This window comes from Plectrocnemia conspersa, unplaced genomic scaffold, assembly GCF_051122295.1.
Source record: "Plectrocnemia conspersa isolate PC_06_02 unplaced genomic scaffold, ASM5112229v1 ptg000009l, whole genome shotgun sequence".
Lineage (NCBI taxonomy): Eukaryota > Metazoa > Arthropoda > Insecta > Trichoptera > Polycentropodidae > Plectrocnemia > Plectrocnemia conspersa.
This window is the reverse complement of record NW_028277173.1, coordinates 28991834-29007149: the sequence shown is the minus strand read 5'-3', so window position 1 is coordinate 29007149 and position 15316 is coordinate 28991834. Positions and strand designations below refer to the sequence as shown.

At 30.0% G+C, this 15316-nt stretch overlaps 1 protein-coding gene across 3 annotated transcripts in view; it reads left to right on the top strand.

Moving 5' to 3' along the window:
* mew (multiple edematous wings) overlaps positions 1 to 15316 on the top strand; it is a 59323-nt gene that overhangs the window by 11076 nt on the left and 32931 nt on the right. The window lies entirely within an intron of this gene.

The following is a 15316-nucleotide window of genomic DNA, read 5'->3' as shown; positions in this document are numbered from 1 at the left end:
GCAAATACTATTTTTAATGCCCTGATATAGTTTGTAATTTAATATAAAAAACGTTGTAAAAAGGGGCGTTTTAAGTGCTATAAAACTGTGCTCTGTTTTTATTTACATGTTGCGCTCAATTTAACTTATTATATTTATCCACTTACAGAGGAGAATTTATGTAAACAAATTTTATAGTGTTCGAAGAGAAAAAAACGAATATATTGTTTGTTTGTGTTGAGAGAGTGGTTAATAAACAGAAAACCGTGAGATATGTTCGCCGGATCCGACTACACGTCGAACACAAACAAACTGATGACGATCAACAGCCGAGTAGTATAGTTTAATTTAGTTTTAAACTCTTTTTAGAAATCATTTGATAATGGCGATTTCAGAGTCGCAAAATATCTCCGATAGGCGGCGTTAATGTGCAATAAATATATTATTTTTTAAATTGGTCTTAACAAAATCGGCGTTGATTCTGTCCGTGTTCGGTAATACCCCGCCAAAGCGGAGCATAACCAGATTTTCTTACTCTTTTGAACTTTTCTCTTTTTCCGATGCTCTTTCGCAACTTTCCCATGCTGATGGAGTTCTGGTGAGTGTCTTTTAGTGCGGATGCTGCAACCGAGGAAGCGAAGTTTACTGACGAAATAACTGTACGTTAAACGGGTCACTAGTCGCAGATGTCGATATTAATATTTATCTTTGGTGAAGAGCGTAAATTATTATTTTACTATTTGCTTTTTACATTTAGGAAATTAAAGAAAATAATTTTATCTGTGTGCAACGACCGCAAAATGACATAATGTCGTCGGTTAGATTCCTTCGTAATATCTGATTAAATTATTATTATTATTAAGTACGTAATAAGTAAAAATATTCAAATTATTTTACTATTTAGTAAAAAATGATTTGAATGTTTATACTTAGTTACTATTTAGAAAATTGAATACGTAATATTTAGCCTTAATACCTATACATTGCAGGTGTGGTCTTAGCTCACTGGGGTCAGGAGTCAATTAATTAATTTTATGACCGGCGAGCTTTTAAAAGAAGTTCGAAGCGATGATTGATTATGACAATTCCCTTCTTGACGGTGATTAATTGAGCGGCGACATCACTCTCTATGTTGTGTTTCGATTAATAGTTTTCCCTTCTAATTAAAATCGCTCAAGTCTACCTTAATACCTTAATAGCTATGTAATAATGCCATGTAACATTATCGGTTTGGATAAGCGATTTTCCTAGGTGTGTAACACTAGATCTCGTTTTGTGAGCGACATCTGCTTTTTTTTCACATGACTTGTTTGTTGTTCGTAAAATACATCACAAATATTTTCATTGTGAGGATAGAAAATATCAGGTTTCTTCGGGGAGAATCGTTTAATGTTATACAGTTGAGATTTGCCTTTGAACAACTAAACTTTGGGGCTGCCATATATTATACATTCTCTCACTTTTTCATTCTTATTTATATATACATATTGTACATTATAACATATAATATATTTAATTTAACTATTGTATTAAAAACAAAATATAGCTAGATTTTTTAATATAAAAATGAATAATAAAAATATTATAATTTTTTTAACCTATTTACTTATTCCTATAAGATTTTTTTTTATAATTATTTTTGAATAGCTGTTATTTTGAAACAGGATAGTGGATAATACTAATTAGCAAATTTAGCCAATATATTTACTGGGCCTATTTTTAAAAACAAGAATTAGTTAGATTTTTAATATACATTTATAAAAGTGCGTAAAATACGCTTTTCTATTATTTTATATATTTTTAATTTTCACATTTTAATCAAAAATATTTTTAACCAGATTTAGAAATTTTTTGTATAGCCGCGATTTTAAAATAAGATTAGATTGACTAACATACTTAGACGACATAGTCACAATATTTATTTTTGGAACAAGTTTCATGTCGAATATGATTAAAACAGTTATCATGCCCTCAAAAACCGCTATATCTCATATGTGACAATTTAAACAATTTTTCATGATAAATATTATGTTAATTTCTATTATAAAACAATTTTGCCTTGTCTACTTATATAATGTTTTTTGAAGTTACAATATTTTTATTATTTTATTATCGCTATTTTAAAACAATATGGCAAATTGGACTGCAAACGAACTTATCCGAAAAATTTACAGCGTCTATATTTTTGCTGACTAATAAAATTAGTCAAGATACAAACATGCTCTATTTTTAGAATATTTCATATCTATATGATTATAATTACTGTAATTATCGTGTCATCAAAAACTGTTTTATCTATAAATTTAAAAGTTAAAACATATTTATGACAATACCATATTGCTTAACATATTCTTATTGAATTTAGAATTTTCTTTACTATTTTTGCGAAATGTTTTAAGAAAATCTGCTTAACAATTTTTGTGTACTCAAAAGCTGTTATATCCCATATATACAATAAATATATTTATTGTTATCTCAAAATAGTGAAAGATCGACCACCGTACATGTACGGCGATATCACTCAAAAGGTTAAAGTCAGTGCTACGAATATTTTGTTTTTGATGGCCGTCATTTTAAAACGATTTAGTCAAAAATACGGCAGTTACAAATTAAAGTTTTAAAATTGTATCTCTTACGGACTCCATTTTTCTATATATTATGATATATTTGAGGTTATATAATCTGTTATTTCATCAAAGTTATGCGGTTTGTTCTTAATATGTTTTTATCAAAAATGAGTATTCTAGTATAATATACTATCTTTTGTATTCCAATTACTATTTTTTTAGTTAGGTAAGCTTTCACTCAATGCACTCTACTGTAAATATTATTAGTATTTAATAAAATTGTATGCATTTATGTATCACTTAATCACCACACCTTGACGTTGAAAGGGGGTTGGAATAATAGGGTAGGTGTCTTGCCTGTCACGTGTCAAAATTGATTAAGCCCGACTCGTTAGCTCTAATCGTCTTGCTGCTCGTTCCTGTCTTTGCCATTAGCATGGAAATGGCGGATTATCTAAATTTATTTTCTCGTTGTCGCCAGACGGTGTGCTATTATAGCGCATAATAGTTTCAGTAAATACGCTTTAGCACCTTCTTAGAAGACCTTTAAAGTCGAAGATTAAACATGCTAACCATCCAACCGACCGAGGCATACCATTCAAATATAGAACTATAAGAGCATCTTTCACCCACTTGAGTGTTGGATTTGAGGCACGTGGCTGATTTCTAATCGCTGATTTCAAGTGGTATTTGGCCATTAGGAGAGCATACCTCATACTAAGAACATCGCTATTTATAAGCTTTTGTATAAGGAGATCTTGAGATCCTTCAAGATTCAGCTTTCACGTCTCTTATGTAAATCTGAGGCACTGGACGGGTTATTAACGAACTGTTGAATATCAAAACGGGTATTTTTGGGTACGGCCCAGCGCAGCCCAAGTTCGAGTGTGTTCTTGGAAAATTGATCGTGTAGTGTCAACAAAAGGGCGAATGCGTTCAGACACCATTGACAAGACAAACTGCCCCAAACTTAGACTCCTTCCGGAGCTGGCGATTAAATATATATGAAGATTGATACACAAATTTATTTTTGGGGCTCTTATTTGAATTTATGCTTCTCTTGTGGACGTTCTCCGCATTCTATGAAAGAGATTCCAAACTGAGCGTCACAAATCTTTCACCTTTAATAGCGCCGATCTGGGTTAAGTTAAAGGTCAATTACGTCAAAAACCATTATATAATAAAACAACCTACAACAATTTTGAACTTTTTAATAAAAATTAGGAATAAATAATATATTCTACGATAAAGAAAATTTCCAAGAAATCCTAAGTTATATGTTATGATATTTTGAAGCCAAAAAATATCCTGTAATAAATAAAACAATATTTCAATAAAAGTAATATTACTATAAATATGAGTACGACAAGGTGATATTTTTCTTTGCATTTTTTGACACATTAATGTAGTCATTATCTATAGTTTTTAGATATTGTCGATTGTATTTTATGAAAAATTCAATACTGTTCTAAAAAAAGATTAATAAAAGCATTGCATGATGTGGCGCTTATAATAAAATTTTACCCATAAAATGCAAATTTATTTAAATGATTTAAATGACTTATTATTTTTAACCGTAATTATGGAATAAAAGGTAAAAAAATGCTCTCTGTGCGAACTGGGGTATGGATGGACCCCAGATCTGTTTCTAATTCTTTTATGAATATTCGTTTTTGGCTACGGTCTGTGCTCATCCATTCAAGATTTTTTCAGGTCTAAAAATAAAAATATTTTAAGTAGCCATATTTTTAATATCTAAAAGCATGTTGACTTTACGCAAGAATATGATTGATTCATTTTATTGCTTGTGTCAAAAATTCTTTATTTTGTTGAAATGTTGCACTGTTGACTGTTTCATTTTTTTTTGGAACATACACGACATCAAAATGAGATTTTTCACATCTAAAACTTTATTATCAATTAAATCATTGAATTTATATTTACATAAATTGTAACTTATAAAATCTATATATAATATATAATATTTGCAAACAAAATCACAATTTTGTTAGTAATTTAATAATCTCTTGATAATTGTTTCTCTTACCACCCGCCGTCGTTGTTCGGACAATAATATTATTATTAAATATATTTTAGACTTTTTTTATAAAAATATTATTTTACTCATTAAATTAAAAGAAAAATGTTTGTGCTATCGTTAGACATAAATTTTATATGAAAAAATAATTTACGCGTAACGTTATGAGCATTTAAAATTAAATTCATGTAGTTAAATTATATATTTTGTAATAAAACGCTATAAAAATGTAATTACAGCTGTAATTGCATATATTTTAAAAAAATAAAGACATTTTTATAAGCTATATTTTGCTTATATACTTTATGGAACCGAAAATATATGTTTTTAAAGCATTGCATAATTTAACGCAAAAATCAGGTTATTGCATTTTTGTGGTGAAATTGTAATCATGATTCATTTAATTACGTATTACATTTAATCGTAAAAATGATAAAAAAAAGACTGACTAAACTACCACAAGCACAATCTTTTCAGTTTCAAAAAATATTTTTTTTTAATGAAAATTCAGCTATAAGTAAAATTATTATATACCATGTAACTAGCTACAACAAAGTTAGTATGCAATTATTGCCAAATAAATAAAAATTTAATTAAATTTTCGAATTAATACCGCCCGCCGTCGTCTTTCGGACGACGTTAAATATTATTAATAAATAATTTATTTATATGAGTATTTTTAAGATAACTCAATTAGTAATATATATTACATCAGCGGTTGAATTTCCAGTTCAGCATCATTTCCTTTGATATTGCTCCTTAAATTAATTCATGTTTCTGCAAGTGCTGGTGATTAAGTTGTATTTTAAAATGAGGTTTTTCTAGAATCTCCAGATTGCGTTAATTAATTGCCTGAATATATGCTTTATTAGGTTAGCACATAAACGCGATTATGATTATATATGTGTATAATTATATAAAGTATATGATAAGTTTATATCACACGTTCATTTGGGAGTCAGATGCGATATATGGCCAACGTGTGTAGTTCCATAACAATATCTTATTTCTATGGCGAATTTTATGCGTTGGAGTGTTATTGCATCTACCAAACAATGGCAGAAAGTAAATATCGTATTTTACGCACTAAAAATACACAATCGTTATGATTGTACCGAGGAACTGCAGGCGTTTCCAAACAGTCGTTGAACTCGACGTTTGTTTGAAGTGATTGTTTTCAGAAATGGTAGAAATGTTTGCTTTTCTTCCGCTTTCTGCCAGTTGTCGACCGTGCTCGCTAAGGGTCACATGCGCAAAAAATGCGACTCGACTGGTTTTTGAAATGCAAATCGAGGATCGAAGTGCTGAAACCACTCAATAACAAGGTTGACTGGTTGGTGATAATGACAAAGTACTGTGTGGTTTCAAAGGAAATAAGGCTTAAAATAAATTATTCTGTATTCCACTGATTATGCATATTAGTGATGTAGTTATTGGTCTACAAAAAAGCAACGTCTCTTTCTTTATACAGTCTCATTGTTCGGACAAAATAACGCCCTTTTGTCTCATGCGGCACTGGTGCATCTAAATTTGCTTCGTAACGCCTACCAATTCCCAAAAGCGATTTGTGAAGACAAGCCGCACCAGACTAAATATTAACGCCATACAAAGGGCGTGAGGTGTCCGACGATGGTTTACCGCGGTATTTTTAGAAGTACAAAACGCAGTAGACGTCTGAACTTTTTTTATTGCCACTGAATTTTTTCTACCAAGTTCATATTTCAAACGGTATGCGATTTCAGCTGAGACGCGGAATGATTCACTGCTGCCAAAAAGAAAAAGAGCAATCTAAATTTATGACCCAGAACTATTTTTTTGTCGTAATGCGTTTATAATTCACATGTGTCGGTTAGGCAGACAGGAAATAAAGCGGAATTAAGTCGCTACCTGCGAGTACCTTAATCTCTTAGGCGGCAAGTGACAGTTCTGTTAGTTTGTGATTGACATAATCGTAATAAAGAATCTTTTTTTATACTATTATTATTTTAGCTTAATAATAAAAAATAAATTAAGATAAAAACCCATTAGTTTCAGTATAATTTATGTATTAAATGAGATAAACATTTTATCTTTTGATGATAAACACAACTGCATTTGCAAAAAATGTGTAATAAAACTTTGTTATGTAATTCATATCTTAAACACTTTAGTATAATACATACATAGTATATATATACATACATATGTATATATAAAAAACTATTTACTTAATACTTTAAATATAATTTCCTATAATTGATATAAACTTATAAACATTAAAAAAAACAGATCTCGAGTCAATAATTTATAAACAAACTCTGATTTTATAAATTATGACTTATACGTACGTATGTATGTATATATAAAAAAATTAGTATATTTATATAGTCAATGATTAAAATCGTAATACTCATTTAATTATTAAGTTATTTTTTCTATATTAATAAAAATTAAACCCTTGAATTTATAGGTACGAAATATTTTTTTTTTCTTTTAACTTTATTTTTAAAAATACGATAATTGAAATTATGCAGTTTTTTTGGCATAGTGGCCCTTTTTTCACATTTAAAAAAGAAAAGCGTGTGATAAGAGCGTTAATTTTGTCCAGTAGTCAATAAAATGTGCTGACAAAATCTATGCGTCTTCTATTTACAAAGTTATACTAACAAAAAATCTTTAAGTCGTTAAGTTGCGTTCAATGTCAATATTATAGTTATCTCAATATTTTTTTGGTATTTAATGCTTTTTTACTGAAATTTGAGTGATGTTTTTATGATATTTAAATATAATATTTGTATATGTTCTATTACTATTATATTTTTTTATCAGAGATTTATTTTAAAATTTTATTAAAAAGACATTCAGAATTAAATACTTTACTTTTGAGTGTAAAAAGTGCCACCAACAAGTTCAAAGTTATATAGATAAACTATATTTATATCAAAACAATTTTAAAATATCGTTTCTTACTGTAGTTTTGCGTTACCTAGTCTCCAAGCCGTATTAAAGATCGGGTTGAACTCTTGAGATTCAGGTGTTCTTTCTAAGGGTCAATGCGTTTGATTCGGCGTATCTCCGCTTAAGATGTGTGTTGAAATTCGTAATCAGATCTTGTAAATATCTGGTGAATAAAGATCTAGCTAATGCGTTGCCTTAAGACAAAAACATTTGTTTTGTTAAATATGTTTTTATCTGTTACTTATTTATAATAATGTCATTGCTTAACAATCAAAATTCAATCTGCTAAAGATTTGGCTGCTAAGGAGCATCTCGGTCGATTCAGCGGTGTTTATACCAAGCTCTAAGCGAAGTGGTTTTTTTGAATGAGATGATTGCAAAACGTGCATTTGCTGTTCAAACCAAAATCTAGCTTATACGAATTATCTAACTAATACGCTCCTTACCGTGCGTTCCCACTGCGACGGCGCCAACACGATTTTATTGCTTTTGCCGTGGACTTTTGACTTCTGAGAAGGGATCATTGTTTTTTACGCTCTCCTATTGGTCAAAATTTGGTTTAGATATACTTCCTTCATTCGATTCTCACTTACTATAAATCGAAATATTTGCTTTTGACGTGGACTCTAAACATAGACGTTATATAGGGGGAGGAGGAGAAAATGGGATCATTTATTACTCTTTGAATTTGGCCAGAAAAATGCATGTCTTTTCGATCTTCTAATCAATGTCATTCATTCATGGTGAAAATAGACTCATTGTTAATTTATTTTTTAATACACATCTTATGGTCTTACCAGCTTCGCATTTTGTTTACTTCTTTGGATATATTAATCGATACTGTTTGACGATATTCTACTTTATACGCATTACGGCCGTTTTATGGTTTACGTATATATACTTCAAATTCAGAGAGACTCTCGATTGTCTGGCTATTCTCGATGATTCTGGGCAGAACCAGACTCTTTGTTATTGTCTCATACATGTATTATTAGACTGATTGGCATTTATCTGTGTGACGTTAGATTTGTAATCATCATTTTATGGAATGTATAATCTAGGTTTTTTGTGTTGTAAAACTGGTTATGTATGATTTATTTATGTCAACAGGAAAAAATCGCTTTTATAAAATTATTTTACAATTAACTGATATGTATGAATTAAAAAAAATAGTTGGAAAATAAGTATATTATTTAGGATCAAAAATATGTTAAGTATAAACACAAAATTTTTAATTTTAATTATTGTGCAACAATATTAGATATGTTTAATAAATTATAGAAAATGATGTTGCAGAAATTATTAAATATGGCAATGAGAGTAGTTATAAAAAATAAAAATAGATTAACTAGTTGTAGAAGTATGATTGATAGATTGGAATGGTTGGATGTTCAAGAAATATTGCAGATGAATCTTTTAGTATTCATGTATAAGATAGATAATAATACGTTTATTTTAATAAGTATTTAATAATAAATAAAGATGCACATTGATTTAATACTAGAAATAGAGACAATTTAAGGTTAGTTAGGTATAAGAAAATGAGTATTGCCAGGGGAATAATGTATGGAGTTGTGAATTTGTACAATAATATTTTTGGGACATTCCGCAAAAATAGAAATGTAGTTGTTTTCTCAATGGAATAGAGAAATACCTACGTGCATTAAGAAATATGTTATAATATTAAAATATTTTTTAAATATATAGTATGTTTTATATGAACATTTGAATTGAATTTGTTTAATGTATAAACAATTAGCTACATAAATTAATAATCAATATGAACATAGAAAACCGAGCGTTTCCACTGCGACGGCACGATTTTATGGCTTTTGTCGTAGATTCTAAACAAATACGTTAGGGGGGAGGGGGCAGGAGGGGAATTTTTACCCATTTGAATTTGTCCAAAAATGCATATCATTTAATGAAATCGAAATATTAGAAAAACGATTACTGACTGGCCAAGTTTTGCTCTTCTGAAATGACGTTTCTGTGTGACTATTTTTTCCTTTAATTCAGAATATTCGTTATTTTCTTTAATAATGAATTATTTGTTAGAAATGTACTATCAAGTAGTTCTACATATTGGTTCGGTAGTATGCTGTTTTTGTGTCATACTTTATTAAAACTTGAGTAACATCTGAGAAAATAGCCGAACAAAAATATTATTCTTCTAGCGCTTTGTCTTTTAAATTAGTATTATATTTTATGTCAAGTTAATATATTATGAAGGCAAATCTATTGTGATCACATCGGAATTTACAAATACCTGATTTATTTTTATTTGACTCAAACTTAGCATAAATTTTGGCCATTTCTTCGTCACATCACAAAACAATGGTTCACACCGGCCGTGTCATGAATTCGTGAATATACAACACCCGCATAAATAAACATATTGTCAGCGATGGCGAAACATTTTTCGTTTTCGTCAATAAAGCGCATTTTATACCTTTGTTTCGATATATTTAGAAATCGACTGAACAAAAAAAATCATTTGCGCAACATCATGGATATTGAATTTGCTCGTTTTAATTATATAACCTAATTACCTTTTTGATTGACATTCGATTTTTTAATATATCTTTGTAGGTACATAAAGAACTTTATGACTCATTAAAAAAAAAAAGAAATTGATGTTTCGCAACGAGTCGTGCCAGAGATTAGCAACCTTTTCCAGCCCAATTGCATCATTTACGTTTGTACCGAAGCATATTGCTCGAGCGAGAGCCTCCTGCTCAAATAAACATTGAATCGCCGGCATTAGTAAATATTTATAGTTCGGAGACCGTTTAGATATCACTGTACGTATTGTATACTAACTCAGCGAATATTTACAGAGCCTCATTTACAAACGATCGACTTCGATAATCTTCTATATATATAAATAGAAGTGACTTCAATTTAATCTCAAAAATAACTGCCACTCCTGATAAAAAATATATATCTAAGCTTTAATGTAAACTTTACATGATTAAGTGGATTAGAAATAATACATACATACATATAAATCCAATCAGTAATTCTTAAACATTCTATTATTCTAGTACTTACAAACCAGATGTTTTAATACTTTATTACTATCTAATATATTTCTTAATATGCAATAATAATTTTATTGCATTTCAAAACCCACGACAAATGTCTTACAATATGAAATCTGACGTCAACGCGACATAGGATTTTACATCGAGTTTATTTTTTATGGTCGCTGTAACCGGGTGGTAGGAATTTTAACTTAACCCTTGTTATGGGAGTTAACATCTTGATAAATCTCGGCCTACACCGTGTTGGACAATGGGAGAAAATATGGAGAAAAAATAAATATAAGAAGAAACAACACAGTGCGGCCTCTGGGATGTTGGACGATGAATCAGAAAAAAGCTCTTCACAAAAAAGCAAACACAGGAGGTCCGGTCTTCGTTGGACTTACCTGACTTTTAAAACCGTGTATTGCTCTCACCTTTGCGCGGTGGTGTATGCATTGTGTTCGAGCGTCAGTCGTTGTTAAACTTTTTGTTCGGAACACGTACCGATTGGTCGTAGCTTGTGTGTGTATGTAGTACATTATAAGTACATCTGCCTACTGGTAGTCTATTTGAAGCGTTTTGTGTGAGATTCACATAGCGAATGTATTGCAAATTTTGCTGGAAATCAGTATCGCTGTATAAACATGAGGTTATGCCTTGAAAATTACTCTTCGTGACAGAAATTAGTTATCGCATATGAATACATTTATGTACATATTTATACATGTTTTAAAATGTCGTAGATATAAGTTTAGATACATATAGGTGCGATATTTCTAATCTGATTTTGCCATGTTTTTATTTTCACGATCACTTCAAATTGATAAGTCTAAATTTTGTAAGTTATATAATAATATAATATTAGGTTTCTAGAAAAACAGTTGTTTTTTTTAGGATTATCTGATTATTTATTTTAAGATTTTCTATTTTATGATTATTTATTACACGGAGTTTTGAAGTTGATATCATATCGATATCGTTTAAAACCTTGATAGAGGGAATGAGACTTTTGAGAAGTTAATCAAAATTTACTCAGAGCGAAAATTCTGAACATAGACAATTGTTTGATTGTCAAATATTTTTTACTTTTAATACCAACTGCTTTATATTTTTATATTTTTGCTGTGCGCAATTTTCGTTTGAGCAATAGACACCGTTGTCGTGTAAGAGGATTGAGCTTTTTCGATACACCAGTTAAGGTCCAGAAGTCACAGTTCCTAGTGTCAATAACTCTTAGCTATAATGGTTTTGCCAATATTAAAAAAATATAATAGATTATACCAAGCGCATCTTAGGGTTTTATTTTTGTTGTCTAATGAGTCGTTTCTGTTGTATAAATAAAATCGCAGAACAATCTTTATATCGGCAGTTCGTGCGGTACCCATTTGTTTAGCTGTTTTAAGCGGTCAAAAACTCTTCAATTACAAATGCTTTTGAATTGTTGTGCATGGCTCTGATATTAAAGAAAGATGCTATTTTTACTTTTTCAACGATATCGTCACTAGCGTTTTTTTTAAAAGATCCACATAAAATACATTGTTTAGCTACTTTACTATCTGTTTTGAATCAAGTCATCTTTCTAGATAACTAGCTTCAAAACAGGTTGTAAAGCAGACATATATTTATACTATAAAACTAAAAATACATCTGTCTGTCACAAGAACTTCTCCCAAACGGTGAACAATAGTGACATGACATTTGTACATGCCATTCTAGGTCATCTATAAAGTGGGAATAGAGCAGTCCGTAACGTCTCAAATTAGTAACCATGAGGTTGCGGATTCGAGCCCCGACAGTAGACTCGAGTTTTTATTTATTTGTAAAATCTCTAATTATTTATATAGGTGTTACCGATTGTAGGTATTTATTATGTCTGATTGACTGACTTAATTAGTATTTTTAATTTTACGCCAAGTTACAACAAAAGATTTAAAAAAAACATGGTATTTTCAAAAAAAGTTGAGCTGAACAGTGACATGCTGACGACCGATTACGTGCTACTGCAATACGTGAAAACATGAGAGTAAACATGTTGTGTATAGCCAAGTACTGAAAGTAATTTTTATTAACAGGATGAATTCCATTAATTATAATGAATAAATAATGATCTTGGATATACAATTTTAAGAAAAGTAATATAGCAAGTAAAGACATATATTAAGTCAAGTTAATAACGTTAGCTTGTAGTTTAGACAGCGATCAAAATGCTGCATAGTTTTTTGGAGACGAAATGATGTCTTCTAGTTTTTTTACATTTTTTTTTAAATAACATAATGTTATAAATAGGAGTCTTTTTGTTATCATATAGCATTTGGTAGCATACGGTCCACTAGAACACTGATATTATACATCTTGATAAATCTAACAGTGAATTATTATTAAAAAATCTATATTTTAAAAATGGATCATAAAATTTAGTTATAAATTAATTGACTCTGAATTTTGTATGATCCTAATCAATAATACAATTACAAATAAAAATATTTTTTGTGTATTTTGTCAAACCACATATTGTAAGACGTTTAACTTTAACATTCTTACTAGTCAAGTCCGCAAGAATATGATAGATTCATGTGTATAAAATTGTGCTATGATATTAAAAAATATATTAAATATTTTTTTTTGTAATTAACATGTTATAAATATTTATTAATTATTAATTAATATTTAAACATAAGATGGTTTTATGGTTTCCTGTCTTGAATAAAAAACTGTATAGATTTTTTTCAAGACGAGATATTTAAGGAAAAATTAGTTAAAAAAGTAGCTAAAAGTAAAATTTGGAGAGTTTAAATCAGTGTATTTGTAAAAAGGTTTAAGAAATGAGACAAATTAACATATTGCCTTGTTTGGAAAAGATAATGAAAGAAGTACTAAACAAAAAATTAAAGGATTTCATTATTTCTCAAAACATTCTATGTAAACAAGTAGCTATAAATGATTGGTTGCTGGCCAAGGATACGAATAAAAGTAGAGCATTGTTTATGTGAATGATATTCTTCATTGAATATGCATTGTTGTACGTATCTTTTATAATTGTCAGATATTTTTTCATGTATTCTAACGTGGGCCACCTTGAAGGCTAAGCTTTAACTAAAGGCATGGATGGGAGGCGGAGCTAAACAATAACGCGATTTGCTCATGACCAGCTTTCTTTCCAATTCGTCACAAGTGCAAAGCTCTACGATTCTTTTTGTCCGACATCTTTGACACCTGCATTTTTATTGTGCATATATCAGTATAAATTCTATATTGAGTTTTAACTCTATTTAAGTCTAAAATTTCCTACTTCTTATTACAGCCAGTATCATTAAATTTATAGGCTATGCGTTTCAGTTATACTAAGTATAAATTCTTATCCATAAAATCACTGCATACATTGGTCGCCAAATAAACTTTGCACATTCCTCTTGACCTTTTTGCAGGGATACGAAAGCCACTGAACTTAACAGTAAAACGTTGATGTGTGCTGGTCATTATGCTGGCGCGCTGAACCAGTTCTCGGCAGACCAGTAACCTATCGGTCAATCGATTATTGTTGAGGATGCATTTAAAATGATTAAATAACAGGACTCCATAATCTAAATACAACAAAAAATCTTAGTCACGACTTACGATGTCCATGTTTAACACCAAAAACGGTCAGGTTTTTCGCGCAATGCCTAACCGGTTGCCATATTAATTAAAGGCGCCACAGTGTATACTTTGTATTATTATACCATGGTTTCTTTTTTTGGACTCGGCCCACCCGTAGATAATGATTCTAATTATGCGCCTATAAAATTGGGCAAACTACGAACGATAGACGTGCAAATAAGCAAAAAGTCAAGTGCTTATCCTCGGAGTGTGGCGGCGCGTGATGGGGATTTTATTTAAATAAATTATTGCTCATGTAAACGCACTGAGTTGTGCCACAGTAGTAGCGATTATACTTGGGCAATCAACCGATTACTCATCGGATGTTCGATCGATAGCTGAGATGATCTCATCTTAGCGTTCATTAACAAGGCGGCTCTCAAACCAAAGGTCTGTAAATAAACGGTCGCAGTTTGTTTTAGTTTTAATCTCTTTGAATGATCGAGGTTGTGTAAAGCAAGATTGTTAAAGTTGCGAAACAGCTTTTGTAGATATTCAGAGCTGATGTAAAACAATCGAGAATGCGGTGCAAAATAAGCGTAAAAGTCACAATTTCATTTGCGCACTCCAGGGTTACCAACGGAACGAGTATTTTATCTGTATAATAGACACGTCCGATAGCATACGTGTGTAAACATAACTTGTATGATTAGATAATGTCTAACTAGTTGGGTTAGTTTTATTTGAGTTGTATTAGATCGATAGTTTATATAACTTTATAAAATATTTCATATATTATTTTTATATTATTGTTATATATACTTATATATACTTTAGTGAAGATCGCTCTCTCGTTGAATAGTTATGTTACAACAGAATGACGTCTAATCGTTTCTTTAAATTTTTAATTTTTTTTTTTTTTTTTTTTTTTTTTTATTTTTTTATTTTTTTATTAACGTGATGTTATAAATAGGGGAGTATCTTTCTTATAATGCATCTTATACTATTTCGTACCATACGGTCCGTTAAGACACTGATAATATAAATCTTCACTCAAGTCGTAGCGACAATAATTATATTATTTTGTATCTATGAAGTATATGTATTAATAAAGCTAGAAGTTGGAGTTAACGATAGTTAAATTAGAAGATCTCAAACCCTTCTGCGATAAACTTTAAAGATGGACGCTG